This window comes from Varanus komodoensis, unplaced genomic scaffold (genome assembly GCF_004798865.1).
Source record: "Varanus komodoensis strain SLA01 unplaced genomic scaffold, ASM479886v1 scaffold6_1, whole genome shotgun sequence".
In the NCBI taxonomy this organism is placed as follows: domain Eukaryota; kingdom Metazoa; phylum Chordata; class Lepidosauria; order Squamata; family Varanidae; genus Varanus; species Varanus komodoensis.
In genome coordinates this window covers 2,404,313-2,424,191 of record NW_025336345.1, presented here as the reverse complement: position 1 = coordinate 2,424,191, position 19,879 = coordinate 2,404,313, and the positions used below count along the sequence as shown (strand labels likewise).

At 41.5% G+C, this 19,879-nt stretch overlaps 1 protein-coding gene across 2 annotated transcripts in view; it reads right to left on the bottom strand.

Moving 5' to 3' along the window:
• SGCD (sarcoglycan delta) overlaps positions 1 to 19,879 on the bottom strand; it is a 532,748-nt gene that overhangs the window by 303,258 nt on the left and 209,611 nt on the right. The window contains exon 3 of one of the 2 annotated variants that reach the window (XM_044451058.1): positions 8,876 to 8,957. The exons of the other annotated variant lie outside the window; for it this stretch is intronic. The gene's annotated coding sequence lies outside the window, so the exon portion shown is untranslated. The remainder of the gene's footprint in view (positions 1 to 8,875; positions 8,958 to 19,879) is intronic. 2 annotated transcript variants of the gene reach the window in all.

The window sequence follows — 19,879 nt, the reverse complement described above, 5'->3', positions numbered from 1 at the left end:
ATATATAAGGGAACAAAGGGCAGACTCAAGGCGCACTCTCAGATTCTCCTTGGCCTGCTCCGTAGTTTCAGCCAGGATTTGATCAGAACTAGCCTGCTAGGCCTGGGGCCTAGAAAACCCTACATGTATATCATGTGAGAGAGACTACCAGTTTTCTCAGATGAAGGTTGTGATGGCCACCAACTTGGAAGCATTTAAAAGGGGACGGGAGCAATCCATGGAGGAGAAGGCTATCCATGGCGGCTAGTCCAGATGGCTCTATGCTATGGCCAATGGCAGAAGCAGTATGCCTGTGTACACCAGTCACTTCCTTGTAATTTGGAAACAAATTTCAATTTAGAGACTCCTGTCTCAGTTTCCCAGAGTTACCATATGCAGACCTGAGATCCCCACAGTTAAGGCACAATACTATGCATACTGTAATCCAATATAATAATATTTAGACAGTAAAAAGCCCTAGATCTCCCAGCATTCCTCCATCTGGCCATGCTGACTGGGCCTGCTGGGAACTGCAGGGGGGAGGGGTTCTGTTTAAACAGGCGCAGCATTGCACGCTTAGTGTGCCAGTCCCTGATTAGTGCCTTCAACATTAGCACTTCTATCAACCTGTAGGGGAAGAAAAATAAAGCTGAAAGAATAAGGGAAAGCATGGAAAAGGAAGGCTAGATTACAATAGACAGCAATATTTGAGACTACAGAATGTGTTTACTGTGCACATTGTGTAGCACAGGCGTTTTCCATGGTTTGGCACAGGCATTGCTTTGCAAAATGCTCTAACTCTTCTCTCAAAATGAAAGCATTTTAATTGCACAATCTTACTGGTTTGGGAAAGAAGATTCATTTCTTTCCATAAACCCTAAATAGCTTAGGACCAGGTGACCTAAAGACCCTTTTTGCAAAAATGCAGCATTCAGCACCATGGCCATCGCTTCCCTCTTTAAGTAGTTCCAATAACAAATATTCCACTGAAAGTGCTGTATGTGACATGAAGTAGATTATAATGCAGGCAGCTTGACTCAGAATTTGAGTGGTAAGTCATACTTGCTAGGTAAATACAGGATTTTAAGACAGTTTACATGGGCAGACATAAATCTGGGAAAAATAAATAATAATAAAGGGTACATGTATGGAAAATAAACCAATATTCTCATCATGAACAGCCTTTGCCTGTAAAACACAACCTTATAATAGCACCAAAGGTAATCTGCAAAAAACAGTTCTCAACTAAGTATAATACATCTGCATTCCCTTTTTAAGTCCCTTTGCATCTACATCCAGATTCATCCAGACTAAGAGCCACAAGACTGTAAACATGTTAGATGTAGCTGGGTTATCACACTGTATTAACTTCCCTTCCAAAGGTGTGAGGATGTTGAGATGTGCAGGAAATGTAAAGCAGTTACTCTGATATAACAACTGTATCAGAGAACTATCTTCTAGAGATCAACTCAGGATTATAGAAGAGAGTCTCCTGAAAGCCACTCTGCTATGGATTTGTGCCAGGAAGGGTAAATTTCTACTGCTCAGTAAGTACGAAGTAAAAAACAATAGCTATGAAAAGAGTATGAGCTGCTCCAGACACAGGCAACGGATACACAAAAGTGCAGTGTGCACAGGAAACCTAAAAGACCCTGGCCTTTGGGTCAACATGTAATTAAAAGATGACAACAAGTGTTAAGACCATACTTTATGTTTACAAAGATCAGTACAGTCAGTGGAACTACAATATACTAAATATGCATAGTCACAAAAGAAAGATCTATGCTTGCCTTCAAACTACACTGCAAATAAGTTTGGATCAAATATATAAAAGAAAAAAATCTGACTATATTCAGACAACACAATAACCTGCACTTGAGGGTTGAGTATGGGTTGCCATTCAACCATGGGTTGTTGAAACCTGTGTTATCCTGTTTTCCAAACACAGCTGAGGCAACAAAACATGCTTAACAACCCATGGATTCCCTCTGTGGGTTGTTCATTTTTAGCATGCCATGACTTCTTAGCATGGCTGGGTTCAGACAACACGATCACCCACATTTCAGTAACAACTTGTGATTCAATGGGAAGCCACAGTCAACACACATAAAACCTCCAAGTGTAGGTTATCATGCTGTCTGAACTTACTTGGTGTGTGTTGCGAGTCGCTAAGTGAACCATGAGTATGCTTACACTGGGATATGTTTGGTGTTGATGTGAATGTCTTATATGAGTAGTACGTACCTCTGTGAAGACACACAAGCAGTGAAGTCTGTGTGCCTGTGTGAAAAAGAGAATGAGAGAGGCAGGGAATGCAAATTGGAAGCATTGCCATGTGTCGATTCAAATGTCCTGGGATTACTGCAGTGAAAACTGGGTGAATGTAATAAATGAAAGCACAGAGGAATCAATCCCCCTATTCACCTCCCTCTCTAAGGAATTTATGAGTCTCTGCTTGATTATATTCCTATCATGTACCCTGTAATCATTTAGTTAAATCTAGACATGGACTTTACAATTAAATTTTAAGCGCATTCAGTGACAGTTTTGCATAAGGAAAGATTTCAGGTTTGTATCAACAAAGCCCAGATTCATTTAAGCGGCTGCATAATATGCTTTAAATTTTGTTGACGTCTGCTACAGATTTTTCATGAAGATATGTTATCAAACATGCATTTGCAGTTCTTTCCAACTAGATAAGCAGGCACCACTGAATACATCTTATTTACATCTGGCTCTAAAGTCTAACCCACCATTATTTTAAGTGAATCTTGCTGTTTGCTTCAATGTACTTTAAGTCAGCCATTGTTTATAACCCAACAATGAAAAGCAGAAAAGGCTAGGAAGAAACCCCACTGGGCAGACTTTTCCAACCTGGTGTTTTAGACTACAACTGCAGGTGTTTAGACTACAACCTGGTCTTTCCAGATGTTTGAGACAATTCCCAGCATTTCCAGCTATTGGCCATATTGAATTGAGTGGGTAGAAGTGCAAAACCTCTGGAACTTAAAGCAGGCTACTACAAAGAAACTCTTTTTTATTTTTTGGTGGTAGCAGCAACAATATTACCCACTCCCCAACAAAAAAAAAAAATCCTAATTATTTTTATAGATCTGTTTGTATAACTGTGGTAGGATATCTGTTTTAATTATACAGGTATTCTTTTCTGCAAACCTCTATGAAGCTTCCACTGTACTTTCTCAGAGCTGAGTGATGATATCTTGATTTCTAGGTAGAAAACTAATTATACTGTTTATAATTACTAGATTTCTAGTTGTCAACATGAAATACTAGATACCATGCATAGTGTTTCATGCCAAAATGAATCCCTTAGACTGTTTACTTCAGTGACAATTTTAGATGATCTATGCTAGAACCTGGTGGTGGCCCCACATTCTCCTCTAAAGCCACAGCTGAGGAAGGAGGGAACCTAAGCACACGCACCCACTCTTGTTCTCTCTGCGCGCGCACGCGCGCACACACACACACACACACACAGATTTTCTGCAGAAATCAAGCAGTAGTAGAAGAAAAGAACTGGGCTGCTACCACTAGTTAGGCAGCACTGTGGAGTTTTTGGTACCATTACTCTGTTTGTCTTCAAGAGGGAAGCTCAATATGTGAGAAATCTGGATTTGCAACTTTTAATTTTTTTTTTTACTTAATTTATATCCCACCTCTACGCACACTCACAAGATGCAGCTCATCCTCTACACATAGCCTTATCTTTCCCATATTTGAATACACATAAGGAAATTAGCCTCACTTAAGAAAACCACATATAGGTCTAAAATCCAGTTGTATATATGGGTGGTTTCTGTAATCATTCCAAGAACAGGGAAATCCTATCCAATAGCAACTGGTGAAAAAACAACATGTTTCAGTTATTTTCAGAGATTTTCAACAAGTTTTGCATATGTTGATGACAATGATTACAAGTTTCACTTGTGTAAGATGTTCCTTAATGGGGAAAAAAAGAATAACTTTTGATTGACAGTGTCTAGGTTAATGCTGCAAAAATGCTGGTGAAGGCACAGCCTGTGGCTTAGACCAATTGTCAGCAATGAGCAACCCCACCTTTAACCTCTTACAGATTTATTACTCCGTGTGCCTCATTCTCATGACAAGCAATACTCAAGTTAGTATTGGACAGAACCCAGTTGGATTGTATGTCTATTCCACACCCATTTTACCTTTTGTTTGAACCTTTAGAGATTATAACAACAGCTGTAGTCATAATTAGAAACCTAAAATAAAAAGCACCCATAAACCATGTTTTAAAAGTGATTGCCCAAGCTGAAGTTGTACAGATAGCTTCACAATTGGGGTCTTTGCCCGGATTCTGACACACGGAACCAACTCTCTGAGTTTCCCTAGTTCCTTAAAAGTGCACAATGTTCCTTACTGTGAAAAACAATTGACCCATGGTACTGATTTTACATCTGGAAAATGTACATAAATACACTATAATCAATTGAAGAATGCATAGAGTTCAAAGATGTGCACAACTGATGCATACATTTAGAAAAATACATGCTAGTATATAGCTAGATCTTTATATAAAACAAAACCAAAGCCTGCAGCCTAATTTGGACTCATGTCAAAATAAGCTTCAACATGGAATTGCAGATTTGTTTTTTTAATTGTGTATGGGAATTTTTAATGATTTTTGTTATTATCCATAATCTATATTTTGTGCGCAGCTCTTAACCACCTAGAGAGACTCTTAGGGAATACAGAAATTAATCCAATTAATAAATAATAATTAATAGTAGTATCAGTCATACATATTGGAAAACTGATGAACACAGCCTTCACTCAAGCATATCACTTCCTGCAGAGGAAGGCAGGACACACTCCAACATAGCAAAGCTCAGGGAACCAAGGTTCAATTTAGATGCCAGGAAGCACTTCCTGACAGTCAAGACCCCAAGGGTATGGAATGGGCTTCCACAGGAGGTGGTTGGGGCCCCATTGGTGAGGGTGTTCAAACACAGGCTGGACATGCACATGGTGGGCATGTCGTGAGTGGAGCCAGCTGGAGCCTGGAGTCAGACTAGATGGCCCAGGAGGCCCCTCGCTCTGTTTCTATGTTTCTATATGCCGATGCTGAAGAAGAAATAGAAAACTTCTATGCAAAAGGATATTGAATACACCTGAAACAAGTCATGCTAATAACCATATATGACTGGAATGCAAAAGTGGGGTGGGGAAGTCAGTTTGAAGTACAAGATGGGGAAGCTGTATTCTTGTTGCCAAAACAAGATCAGGAGCAGATTGTGGTAGTAACCATGAACTGTTAATATCAATATTGTAATTACTGAAAACAAACACTAACAGAATCATAGTATGAAAAAGCAATTTCAAAACTATTCCTGAGAAATTTGCAATCTGCATAAAGAACAGATTTGTATTACTGCATTTAACTGACTGGTCTGAAATCAAAAGCATTACTAGGGAAGTATGCAAAAACACAATTTTAGAGCAAACAGAAATAAAAGCCTATATGGATGATATAAGAAGCTCTTACAACTGCAAAGGACAGGTAAGAAGCAAAGCCCAAGTTGACATAATTAGAGTAAGAATCTTAGAGAACTTTTCTGTGACTATTCCACAGACAAAAAGAAGTCTTACAGCAGCCAGTGGAAAGATATAGAAAAGAACATCAGAAGAGGAAAATCAAGAAACCTCTTCCACAATAACCAAGAAATCAAAGGAAAATTCAAACCTAGATTAGGAACACTAAAAGATAAACAGGTGTGACCTGGATAAAATAAAGAGAAGATGGAAACAATATATAGAAGAACCCACTTGAAGTGGGTTCACATCACATCATTCATTGCTCTCTATATAGCAAGCCTAGAGATAAATTTTTGACTGGTATTTTGACTGGTATTCTACCTGCCTCTAATGCTTACACCGACTCTGAGAAAATAGTGTTCCTGTTATCAGATTCTGATGTGCATGTGTTGCAGAGTCTCCTGTTCGCCCTTGCAGCCAAGAAAATAAGAGCTAGGGGGGCTCTGAAGGGGATCGTCTCCTGATTTGTGGCTGGTCCATTTTAGCATCATGTTCTGTTACATTAGATCTATGGTTTATTTGTTAAATCACAGTTTTGGTCATGTGAATTGGTCATGGCCTGTAGTTAAATACAATAAACCTGCTACTGCTACTACAGAACCATACAGAAGCCTATGTGGAAGAGCCTGTCATATTAGAAAGTGAAGTGAAAGCTGCACTGCAAACACTTGGAAGGAATAAAGCACCTGGAGTAGATAGAATACCAACAGAAGTATTCCAAGTCGCAGAGACTGAAACAGTCCAAATCCTAACCAGAACATGTCAAAAATATAGAAAACAAAGCATTGTCCCACAGGCTGCTAACATTTACATTTTAATCCCCAAGAAAGTTGTTGAAAGAGAGTGTAGTAAATATAGGAGCATTGCTCTAATTTTCCATGCAACCAAACTGATGGTCAAGGTGTGGCAACAAAGACTATTACCCTGTATGGGGAGAGAAAGGCCTAAAGCTGAATTCCAAAAAGGAAGAGGAACTCAAGCTCATATTGCAAATACTGTGGTACTTTGGCTCACAAACTTAATCTGTTCAATGACTCTGGCTGTGACCCAAATTGGTCGTGACCCAAGTCAAATTTCCCCATAAGGTTCAATGTAAATAAGGGTAATCCTTTCTGTAGCTATTTTTTAATCACAAAAATTTGAAGCAAAGTGACAAAAAACAACATAGATTAGATTACGGCCATCTCCCCCCACGCCCCCGCCTGACCACAATCATGCCCATCTTCTCCACACGAGTGCAATCATGATTGTAGCCATAGATGGGTGCAACCATGGGCCCCCTTGTGGGGGAGGGAGACAGGCGGGATTGTGGGCACCCTCAGGGGTGGGGAGACATGCACAATCGCGGTCGTCACCCAATGGGGAGGCTGCAACCTGTGGCAAAATTTTTCAGAAATTTCTGTTTGCGACCCGATTTGGCCATGAACTAAGGCATTTGTGAGTTGAGGTATCACTGTATGATCCTCCAGCACCAAAAATTTCCGAAAAGGATCAGTCTGTGCTTTATAGACTAGATAAAAACTAAGATTAAAATAATCTGCATTATTGCATTCCCAATCACTCTGTTTGTATGTGACAACTGGACAATGAAGAAAGCTCATAGGAAGAAACTGCTGCATCTGAATATGGTGCTGGAGGAAAGCTTTGCAAATATCCTGGACTGACAAAAAGACTGTCCTAGGGTCCCAGACCAACTGGGACCTAGCCCAGATCAAGCTAGAACTCTCCTTGGAAGCAAAAGCAACAAAGCTGTCATACCTAGGGCACATCGTGAGACAGAAGAAAGAGAAATTCAAAAGCAGTGGAAAGAAAGCAAGACCCACTAGGAGATGGAGTTATTCCATAAAGGAATCCACGGCCTTGAGTTTATAAAAGTTTAGCAGGACTTTCAAGGACAGGACATAAGACAGACGTGACTTGACAGTATTTTGCTGCAACAACAATGCTCTTAAAATTTAATTTTTGTACAATTTGTACAATTGTACAATTTTGTACAATTAAAATTTAATTGTAAAGTCCATGTCTAGATTTAACTAAATGATTACTAAATACTAAAAGTATTTCAAGAATTGTCCGAGTGTTCTGCTTCAGGGACCCTTCCCAGGGCCCAAAGCTGTTGGAGGTATGGCAGAAAGACAGGCAGGTACTAGAGGCAGGGCCTTTTCAATTGTTGTGCCCAAGATTTAGAGGGACTTCATAGGAAGGCTGCGCCTGGCCTTGTTGCTGCTTGCATAGTGGTAAGAAGTAAAGTCAATGCTATTCCTGAGTACATTTCCAGGACTCTGTTTTGCTGATGTCATTGTAATTGCCCTCCTGGCATACTTCTTTTTGAAAGTTCATGTCAAGGGCAGGTTTCTGCTTCCCTCTTATTAAAGTTGTTCAGTTGCAAAGTCGTGCCTGTCTCTACCACGCCATGGACAATATTCCTCCAGGTTCTCCTGTCCTCCACCATCCCCCAGAGTACACCCAAACCTCTCCAGTGACCCCCATCCAGCCATCTCAACCTCTGCCATCTCCTTCTCCCTTTGCCTTCAATCGTTCCCAGCATCAGATTCTTATTAAAGTTACAAAGTTAATACATTACAAATTAGTAGTAACTTAAAATGGTCTCTTTGAAATGTGAGAGAAGCACCTGCCCATGTGAAGAGCAGAATCTGGATGGAAGGGCTAGACAGTGGGAACACCGGGCACTTCTTAATTGGCCCACTTGCTTTGCTTGTCATCTTCTTATGCAGTCAAGGAATTCTCCCTCAATTTCCTCTGCCCCCAATTCTGAAACAACTCCAAAGGCAGACTTGTTTTCATTCTCTGCCTGAGACTCTGCACTAGGAAACACTAACAGTGCCTAGTCACCAGCCCACCTCTGCCCTCTGCTGCTTCCTCAGAATCAGATGGACCTGACCTAGCACACTATAAAGTGTGCCAAACTTCTGAAATATTAGTCACTTTCTTATGGTATCCCTGTTTGAATTATTGTGAACTATGATACATTTTTAAATAGAATAACAGGATATAAATGTTAGAAAATAGATGGAGACTGTAAAATTTTGAGAATTCAAAAGATACTCAGAACTGGCATAATTATGAGGTTATCATTCCAGTATGAATTATCTGCTGAAGGCCAATGCTGTAAAAGCAGAATGGAGTCTCATGCTTAAATGTATATAAATAGAAACGTTTGCTGTGCAAACAGAAAGACATACCATTTTTTGGCTCATCACTGTTAACTGGACATAATTTTAAAACACAAAATGCATTATTGAGGAAAATAATGTGACGGCAAGAGTAATGAGCTTATGTGGAGACTTCTCCTTACCTTTCTGTCCTCAAGGAGAGTTAATCTGAAGTTGACATGGCAGGCTGCTGTTGCCCATCATAATGACAATTTGTCCAGCAGACTGAGAAAGGAAGAGACAGAATCATACAATAGTAGAGTTGGAAGGGGCCGCTATGGCCATCGAGTCTGACTCCCTGCTTGGTGCAGGGCTCCAAGTTAAATTATCCCTGAGAAATAGCTTCCAGCTGCAACTGGGATGCCTTCAGTGTGGAAGAACACACAGCATTCCTAAATAATTCATTCTACTTTCGTTTCACTCTAACATTCAGGGATTTTTCCTTGTTCCACTGGAATCTGGCTTTTTGCAACTTCAGCCAATTGCTCAGTGTCCTGTACCCTGGGATGACCAAGAAGATCCTCTGACCCACTCTGTGTGACGACTTGGGATGGGATGACCACTGCCCGAATCTGTCCCTCCAAGCATTCACAGGCTTCCTCTTGCATTCAGCCTGGTCCTCCAAAGAGAGCTCAGCTGAGAGAAAGTCCAGGAATGCTTGCTGAGTCCTGGTTGAGCAAGCAGCAATGTTGTCTGCATCATCATCATCATCATCAGCAGCAGCAGCAGCAGCAGCCTAAAAGGCTGGATGTAGCTGGCGCACAATAAAGATGTTGCTTGCACAGTGGCAGAGGCCTGCTTTCCTGGTGGGCACTCAGAGTCGCAGGGTATCAGCAGCCCTCCCACTGACCAGAGTGCACCAGAGGAACCACTCAAATGGCAGCTAGGAGGAGCTGCTTTCCTGCTGGGCCCTTGTGGCTGAGAGCCCCGTGACCAGCTTTCTTCAGTGCAAGGGATGGCGCCATCTGAGCACCTGCTCTGGCACATGAACAGGCACTGCTTGTACAGCAAGGACAGCAAGGGGGCAGCAAGCAGGTGCGCTTGCCGACATTCCCAGCAACCAGCTTTTGTCCCCTCTCACTGCTGCCAGCTCACTTCTTGAAGAGCACCCCTTGAACCCTGGGCATGCTCACCAGGCACTCTGAATCTGGGCCACTGCGAAGCGCAGGACATTCCAAGCGACAACCCTTCGAGTACTAAAAGAGCGCTAGCATATCTCCCTTTGGTCTTCTTTTCTCAAGGCTAAACACGGCCAGTTCTCTCCTCACAGGGCTTTATTTCCAGTCCCCTGGTCATCTTTTTGGCTTTCCTCTGAACTTTCACTGGCCTGTTTGCATCTTTCTTAAGGTGCGGTGTCTAGAATGTGGTGCAATACTCCAGGTGAGGCCTAGCCAATGCTGAACAGAGCAGGACAAGTACGTCACATCATTCAGATGTGATACTTCTATGATTGCACCCCCAAAAAGTGTTCCCTGTTTGCAGCCGTATCATAACATTGAGTCATATTCAGCTTGTGATCTACAACTCTGAGGTCCTTCTTACTTGTAGTATTGTGCAGCCACATGATGTAACTGTGCATTCTGGTTCCTTTGTAAATTTCATTATACTGATTTCAGTCTAGCACACCAATCTATCAAGAACACTTTGCATTTTCTTTCAGAGTATTAGCTCTCTCACCCAAATTTTTGTCATCTGCAAATCTGAGAAACGTTATCCTGAGGTACACCAGTCATTTCAAAAAGGTGCCATACTTTGAGTCCAATTCCATCGGAAACTGTGGATCCACCTGACGATTGTTCAGTCTAGATCACTTTTAGCTAGTCTGCTAATCAAGATACCACAGAATACTTTGTCAAAAACGTTGCTGAATCCATGGGGTGAGAGTTAGCAGGACACAGGAGGTAGATTGTGCTTAAATCATCACTCAAAAAAATGAAAAAGTTCTGTTCAGATAGAGGTTATTAGCTTTGTGATTGATGATGGAAGTTGCCAACAGAACATTCTGATCTCAGTTTCATATAGTGTATTTAATTTTTAATAAATCAGTGATGACTGTATGTATGTTTATGATAGCTCAACCATGTTGGTGTTGGCATTCTTAACTTCAAGACTGAATAACTACTATGTATTCTAAGAATGGGGCTGCCTGGCCCCTGTCAGGTGTCACTCCATGTCCAGTGACGATGGCTTTGTCCTGCCTGTCCATCTGCTAGGGGCCCTTCAGGTTCTGGTTCTAGTCTATAACAGCTTAGGGCCAGGATACTTGAAGATATGCTTTCTAACTTGGCAGCCTGTCCAGTCAGAATTGTCTTTTGAAGTAACACTCTTGGTGATCCTCCTCGGGTTGGAGATTTCTTTGCAAACCACCAGAAGTGGATTTTTAGCATGTCTGTTTCCATAACATATGGAATGTCCATCCAGTTGAGATCAACCATGTACCTACATTTCTCTGCTTTATGCATTTTGTAAGACTGTTCTTTTCAGACAAACCTTTCTTGAGTCATGGCTAAATTCCAGCCACTGTATTATTGAATTTTGCACTGTCATTGTGCATTTTTATATAACCTATATCAATCTGTTGTCACTTGGTATATCTTTCAATGCTGAGTAGTTTATAAATTTTTTTCATAAATCAAAAATGCTTCCTCAGAAGTAAGTTCTACTGTACCCAATTGGGTCTACACTCAGATAAGTTTGCATAAGATTTCACATTATTACTTCTTCCAAGAGGGCCGCAAACAAACCTATTACACTGGCAACAATTTCTTTGGCACTCCTCCAGCACACAGAGTACTAGGAAGAAAATGTGGATGTTGTAAGTCTCCAATCCAACATCACTGGCTATGAACTTAGATTAACTGCTAGCAAGAAAAGAACAAAGCTACTACCAAGCCTTCGCCAATGAGCTCTTGAGTCATCTGTTACAAAGCATCAGCCTGTGGGGCTTCCACTGGCTCCATTCCCAGCAATTCTAAAGGAGCCATTGCTGTGAGCAACGCATGAAGAAATACCAGTATGCTGTTAGCTTCCTAATCCCCTGTCTCTACCAAATGTGAAAGAAATTCTACATCATTTTCTGTCACTGTTTACCATTTATCCTGTTGTCGTGTGTGTGCTTTAAGGAGAATCTTCTAGGGCATTACACAGCTGAAATGGTTGGGTGGAAATTGTGCTATAATTTAAAGTGTTCTCTTGCTTTACTGTTGGCTTGACTACCAACTTATGGAAAGTGCAATGAAGAAGAAGGAAAACATCACCATAGGTTTTGTTCCAGAATCATTATTGTTCATTTCCATTTTGGCTTTGTGCTTTGAAAAAATAAACATTATTCAATATACAAACGGAAAGGTTTGTTACTACCTTTATATGGTCAGGGTTTCCCAACTTGGTCCCCTCCAGATGTTGCACTGCCACAGACATTATGACTAATCGTCAGTCATGGAGATGTAATCTGAAACATCTGGAGGGCATTCGTTGATCAACACTGATACAGTGGTGCCTCGTAGTTCGAATGACTCTAACTTCGAATGATTCAGAGTTTGAACGCTAAATTTGAGATAAAATCACTCCAAAGTCAGAACAATGCTTCTACATTTGAACTACACATGCAGTGAAAAATTGTGATCACAGTGTAAACATTATCTGTTGTGCACCACTATGAAGCATCTCTTGCATAATGCTCATGCAGTACAGTAAATGGATTTTTATTATAAAATACATACGTTTTTATTAATTGTTTGCAAGTTTTAATTAATAATTTTGGCATGTAATTATGTTATTTTTACCTTAAATTATGCATATTTGCTGTTTAAGTTTATCACAATGGGTATTGTTTAGGATTTGGGAACAGATTAATTCACTTTCTGTGATTCCTAATGGGGAAAGTTGATTCAAACTTCAAACAATTCAGAGTTTGAATGGTCTCCTGAATTAAATTTGAAATACAAGGCACTACTGTACAAGTTTTTAACTGTATATAATTGAAAATAAAAAATGCAAAATGAATGAGTTTTGGAACACTGTTGCTTGGTATGTCTTAGGCCAAAGGCTTGATTTTCGTGGGGTCTATCCTGACTTTGAAACCCTCTTGGTTAAGAGAGGAACCCCCACTACAATCTCAGGTATGTATGACAATTCTTGGTGGGGGTGGGATGGGTTCAAGCTCAATAGTCCCCCCCCCCCAGTTTAGCCCTACACATTTTTTTCCATTTTACTCAAAATGACCCATATTAAGTTGGGCCAATCAGCTCCAGGCCACAACCAACAGGTGTCTATGACTGCTGCATCGGAACCAGGATGGATGGAGGTAGATAGAAGTCTTGGCAAGATGCAGGAGGACCAGAAGCAAGGGAAATGTCAGGTACAAGCAAAGGCCAGATACCAGCAAGGCATGGCAGGTCAAAAGAAAAAGGCAGAGTCTGGAACAGGCATGTCCGAGAAGGCATGGCATGACCAAGGCAAGACCTGAGGCAAAGTCAAGGTCTGGAACAGGCAGGAGTCAAGGCTCAGTGAAAGACATTGCAGCATGGGAGACAGATGCCAGATCAGAAACACAAAGCAGGCACCATGGACACTCATGGTGTTCTGGTGAAGCAGAGCAGGGCTGAGTGGTACTTACTACGGACATTGGTCCAGAGAGGCACAAATAGGTTAATTTGTTGCTTGGTACTCACTTAACCTGTTAAACAGTAAGCTGTCATAGAAACATAGAATGTCAGAAGGATCCTCCTGGGCCATCTAGTCTGACCCCCAGCTCCAGCTGGCTCCACTCATGACATGCCCACCACGTGCATGTCTAGCCTATCCTTGAACACCCTCACCGATGGGGCCTCAACGACCTCTCGTGGAAGCCCATTCCACACCCTTGGGGTCCTAACCGTCAGAAAGTGCTTCCTGGCATCTAAACTGAACCTTCCCTGAGTTTTGCTCCGTTGGAGCACAGCCTGCCTTCCTCTGCAGGGGAGAACAGATCTCCACCTCCGTGTGACACCCCCTCACAAACCTGTATGTCACCAACAGTAAAAGTAAAAACAAAGCTGCAAGAAGATCATAAATTGGGAAACAGGGTGGCATGTATAGTACTCCCTTTCCAATAGGATCTTCTAGTATTATTTGTTGTTGGGCCCTGAGAGTTTTCAGTGCCTCACATCTTTTCTACCCTTTCTGGCATCTCTAGGTGCTCAGGAAAGTGAAAATGAACCTACCTCACAGCTGTCAAAAGAAATGCTTTTTTTAAAAAGAATTTTTGGCATAGACATATGGATCCCTGAAATCTGTAAATGAAATCTGCACTTGTCAAAGACTGCTTAAAAAAGAAAAGAAAAGAAAAGAAAAGAAAAGAAAAGAAAAGAAAAGAAAAGGAAGAGAATAAAATTTGCACAAATAATGATGTATGCAAATGGTGGAACCTGAGAGAAAGTTTATTTTATTTTATTATTATTTATTATTTATTTATTTACTATCCCTCCCTACTGGTGATGCTCTCTGGGTAGTTCACAGCAACATATTAAAAATGTACAAAGCATAGTATTTAAAACTTCATTAAAATTTGGCAATGCAAAATTTAAAACCAAATAAAAAACAGAAAAACAAAAAATATACATTAAAAAGACTCAGTTACACCCTGTGTAACAATCATGCCCCAGGAACTAATTAAATACCCTATGGTAGAGAATGGTCTTTGCCTGGACCTGAAAAGATAGTAAAGTTGGTACCAGGTGAGCCTCAGTGGGGAACTCACGTAAAATATATAGAATAGTCCTAGAATCCTGAAAAAAATGTTTGGTGCAGGCCATTGCTGCTTGCTGCTACTGCAGACAAAATTTCACTCAGCTTAAGTGAAACAGAATTCCCAGCAGGACATCCTTATGTATCACTCCAGAGCCTCACAGGTGTTAGGCCTCTGAAGTCACAGGTATGTGCTGCAGGCATGTATGTAACCACTTTGAGGACTACTGTGCCACCTGCATCCCTTGAGAACCTACATACAGCGTAATGTAACATTTCAGGATTGCTTTGAAAAAGGCCCTCTAAAAGTAAGATGGGAAATGTGTGGCCTTCCCGATGCTGCTGTCTGCAACTTCTCATCATCTCTCACCACTGGCTGAGGAGTTGATGAGTGAGGCAATCCAGTAATATTGGCTGGGCAACACATTCCCCAGCTCTGTGCTAAGATATATGGGCCGATCCCATTGGCTAAGTGTAGCACACCCTGTGGGCCAGTATGTCCTTGGCCTTCCAACAGGCAAGTGACTGCTATTTCTCTAACACACCATTAACATCCCACTAATATTTAGTGCTCTAATAACACTACAATGATGATACAGGTAATTAGCCAGCTTGCAAGGAACCCAAGATCCATAAAGGTTGGCAATTATTTTTGTTATCCTTTAAACAGCAGGTTCATTCAGGGATACAACCATTCACTTATGTAATTAAATTTTAGAGCCTATACAGTATCTGTCAAGCATTTTAATTATGCTTTGTCATAAGTTGCCAATATCTTGGCTAATTATAGGGCAAATGAAATGTTATCCTAAAAGTTTTCTCGTTCTGTTTCAAATTTAACTTGAGAAAAGCCTTAACTTGTGGAATGTTAGCTCTGTTAAAACAGAAACGCTAGCACAAGCTTTTCAAATTATACCAGTAGCCCCCGTAAGGAAGCACTTCCAGCAGTTTTTATGAAACGCAGAGTAAAACAAACCCATGACGGGAGGAAAGCAGCTTAAAGAGAGAGAACATGTTCTGCCACAAAAATACAGAGCAAAATTAGCTTCCATTGTACCGATTAGTCAAACACTTCATAATGCATACCACAAACATCTACCCACACACCCCTATACTTAGCTCAGCCTGAGCAATTTTCATGATGCACACATACAGGCAGATCGCATCCAAGCTGTCAAGTTTACATCATGTAAATGAGATATTGCTTGGAATGTTCCTCTGGAATTCTTGCCTCTTGACTGATATTTTGGGAAATACCAAGTTTGCACTATAGTAAATTACCATCAGGAACTAAGCTTACCAAGGGATTTTTAAGTATTGACCGAAGGACTATATGACTGTCATTTTATCATTTGATTCTTGATAGATCTATTTCATGCCCATGTTAGTTTTAGACTCAAGTTTCTTATTTTTAAGAGCATCAACCCTGTTCTGCTGATGCTATCATGTTTTTTTGCACAGAGATATTAGGTATCAGAGATGGAGCTTTAGTATATGTCAGGGTGATGGATTCAGTGAAAGCTCTGCCAGGACAGGTTGGATGAAACGGGTTGCAAATGTAGTGCCACTGCAAGATTTGATATGTTAGCAACAAGTCTGCTGATCTTGCAATCTTGCAAGGAAAATATAAAAGACATTACTTCTGTATCCAGGTCACAAAGTCTTGACAAGTGTTTTAGAAAATTCACATTAATATTTTTGCTTGTACAAAAATTCCATAGACCTTTAGCAGCGAAGGAAGTTCATAGGAAATCCTATCATATATTGCTTGGCAAAAACATTTAATATTTTTAAACAAAACCTGGTTCTAACTGATTTCCCTATTTTAAGATGGTACCTGTAGAAAATACATGTTCACATACACACACATAGATTACTTCTCCCTTACTTTCTTCTTGTGACTTCAGAAGATAGGCTCATCCTCCTTCAGTCTGGATGTGCATGACAGCCCACATAGGAAAAATAATTTTGGACAAATGTTTTCACACTTTGTGACACTTGACCATCAAGTACTACTGAAACCACATTCTTTACTGCCATGTTTAATAGGCAAGCAGAATAACAGAAGGGTCCACCAACAGGTTTTCGTGGTCCTTATGGCACAATTTGGAGTGTCAGACAACTACCTGGATGCTCGTGTAACGCCTATAAAATATTGGTTCAGCCCAAAGGGATAGGACTAAGAAAGAGCAGAGCTGTAAGATTTGAATCCAAAAGAGCAGGAAAGCTGAAGCAACAGCTGCTGCAGTTGCACTAAGGCCCTTGCCAACTTGGTCTAGTTATTCCTACTTGTTTGTGTTGGCGGGGTGAGTCCACATCATGAATTCACGTATCTACAACTGAACTGGCATTTCATTCCAGGGTTTTGAAAATTCTGCACATGGAGCTGACTCTTCTGTGCTGTGGATACTTGGACCAGTTAAAGAGGGCATTTTGTCCGAGTATGATTCAGCAGGGCACCTGAACTTTGCAGTTCTACAGGCAGCTTGTGTATTGGTGCTGTTGCCAGGGTCTTGGGTGCACAGGTTGTATTTGGTTATTATTATGCTTCTTCATGCTGTTTTGCTATATAATTGTTGATAAAAGAGGTTCATTTTGTGTGTTAGGTTGTGTTGCGATGCTCATTAATAGATCTATGAGTAAGCTAATATCCCTGTAGAACTTACCAGTGTTTCGCTCACAGGGATAGGTGTAGAACAGAGTATGCATTACACTACTTGGTTTTGCATGAATTCAATGAATTCATTTGTATCTGTTCTCCCCTGCAGAGGAAGGCAAGATGTGCTCCAAAAGAGCAAAGCTCAGGGAACCAAGGTTCCATTTGGATGTCAGGAAGCACTCCCTGACAGTTAGGACCCCGAGGGTGTGGAATGGGCTTCCACAAGAGGTCATTGAGGCCCCATCTGTGAGGGTGTTCAAAGATAGGCTGGACATGCACATGGTGAGCATGTCATGAGCGGAGCTGGCTGGGGCCAGAGGTCAGACTAGATGGCCCAGGAGACTCCTTCTGACTTGCTCTGTTTCTATGTTTCTAAAGCCAAGAGCCAGGGCTTTCCAAAAGTTATAGTTTGTTGCAAAGCCAATAACTGTCTTGCAGTCAAACAAAAGAACTGTGCTTTGTTTGTTTGTTTTACCAATTTCTGGTTTGTGCCCTTGAATAGTTCTGCCTTGCTTAGGGTTCACACAGCTTAACCACATCATTTGGCTCATCTACCATTGTTGGTTTACACAAACAATGCAGTGAACTTCAGTTGCACTAAGCACAGCACAAGCCAGCGGGGTGCCTTCTCTTACTCCCTCTCCAAACACACAAGCTTCAAGTTGATTATCCCTTTCCTACCATCACAAAGGATGGGAATAAAGTTTTCCTTATAGAATTGGGAGCTGCTGCACCGCCCTGCGTGAAATGAAATTTCTCAACCACCAATACCTCCCCTCTCCTGTGCCATCATCTAGGGAAAAACATGGAATTTCTCTCTCATCAGCATCCAGTACTTGCAAGCCTTTGGCAAAGCATCACTGGGGAGGTTTTCTCCAACTACAAACCAAACAGTGCCCTGGAATCTAAACTGACTTATGTTCCCAACTTTTACCACAACACAAACCAAGCCACTATGATGACACTTCTTTCCTCTTACACTGAACCAAATCCTTCAGCAGGAAATCCCTATATGGGGTTTGCTGAATGTGCAGAAATTCTATGGACAGCAGAGGAAATAACCAAGGAGAAATGACAGTATGGACTGCAGCTAGAAGCAGCCGGTTCCTATTTCTAATATGAATTCAGCTTGAGAAGAGTTTTACCTGCATGAGAACAGATGGAAACAACAAATTTCAGAAATAGCATACAATTTTGCTATATAGAATAGGTAGCTTCAGAAACTATAATGTTGTTCTATTTTCTAAAAGTGAAGTACATAGAACAGACTGGCTTCAAGCTAAAGGGGGAAAAGCCATATCCAAGAACCAATCTTCCAAAAGACAATTAACTACAATGAAATTTGTAAAGCATATCAAATGCACTCTCAGATTCCTTCACTGAAGCTTACAATGTAAATGCATTTCATGGTTAGGGTTTTTTAAAACAACAGCAGCAACCCACTAAAATTGTGTATAATTAAAAGAGGTACCTTAAAAAAATCTGATGCACAAGAAGCAGCAGCATATCATCTTGGAAAGAATACTCTGTACAAGAGGCAGAGCCTACCTGTAAGACTTGGAGGGCTGTTGGGCAAGGCACCCTACCTGGGCAATATCCTCTGCCTTCTGCCTGCCACTGCCACCAGCTGCTATTGCTCCTCATCTTCTTTCAGCATCACTGTTACCACCTGCTTGCTGGACAGGCAGGAAACTCATGAGCAGGGGGCAATGGGTGGGGTTGCACAATGCAACACCCTGTAACACAGGCAGCGGAATGTGAGCACTGCCCAAGGTCCAGGCCCATCGTACGCCCAGTGGACCACTGGGCACATTGTGGGTCCTCACCCACCTCCTCCCATGTCAGTCACCCACAGGTATCCCAAGGGACCCAGTGGGATCACAGAGGTTTTCATCCCGATCCCTGCTGCAAGTGGTGAGTGGGAATATGGGGGCATCAGGATTGATGTCACTCACTCATGAGGTGACAGGCTGAAAGGGCTCACTGACACAACGGGCAGCAGGGAAGTAGGGACTGCTGCCACCAAGCAGCACTTAGAGGAAGCCGTCAGAAGCTCTTCCCTGCTGCTCAATACAGTGGTGAACCCTTCTTTGTTTACCACTGCACCATGTGGTGAAGAGTGCTGATTCACAAGTTGGGGACACTTATCTCTGTCCTGAGCCACCACCACTGAGACAAAAAAGCTTGTAGCGGTGCTGCAGGGAAGCCACAATCATTGCCACCATCTTGTGAGTTGGAAAGGCAGTTGCTATTGTTCTCCCAGCAGCCCTGAGGCAAGAGTCTCTTGCTGCTGTCCCCAAGCAGTTCACTTGCAGTAGAGCTTGGCCATAATGGGTGGTGTTGTCTGGGTCTGAATGCCAAGACCCTATCATACCTTAAAACAAACCCTACTGCAAGCCATGTCTTGTCAGGATTGCTTTTACACCTAAAATAAACCAACCCGACTAACTCATCCCATGTTTGCATGGCACGGCCAAGTTGTGTGAACCCAGTCATTGGCGTATACTGCAAGCAGCAATGGAGAGGAGAGGAGAGGAGAGGAGAGGAGAGGAGAGGAGAGGAGAGGAGAGGGGATGACTCCACCCTCTTTGAAAAAAATTAGGAATGGACTTGGCTAGTTCTATGAAGTTTGTATGTAATTACAAGACAAGACAAGAACCTAATGGTTTAAGTTAATGCACGTGTGTTAAAAGGGTGAATTTTCATGTCACATACAAGTATTACAATTTTTTCTATATATCTGAAAGAATAGGTCATACAA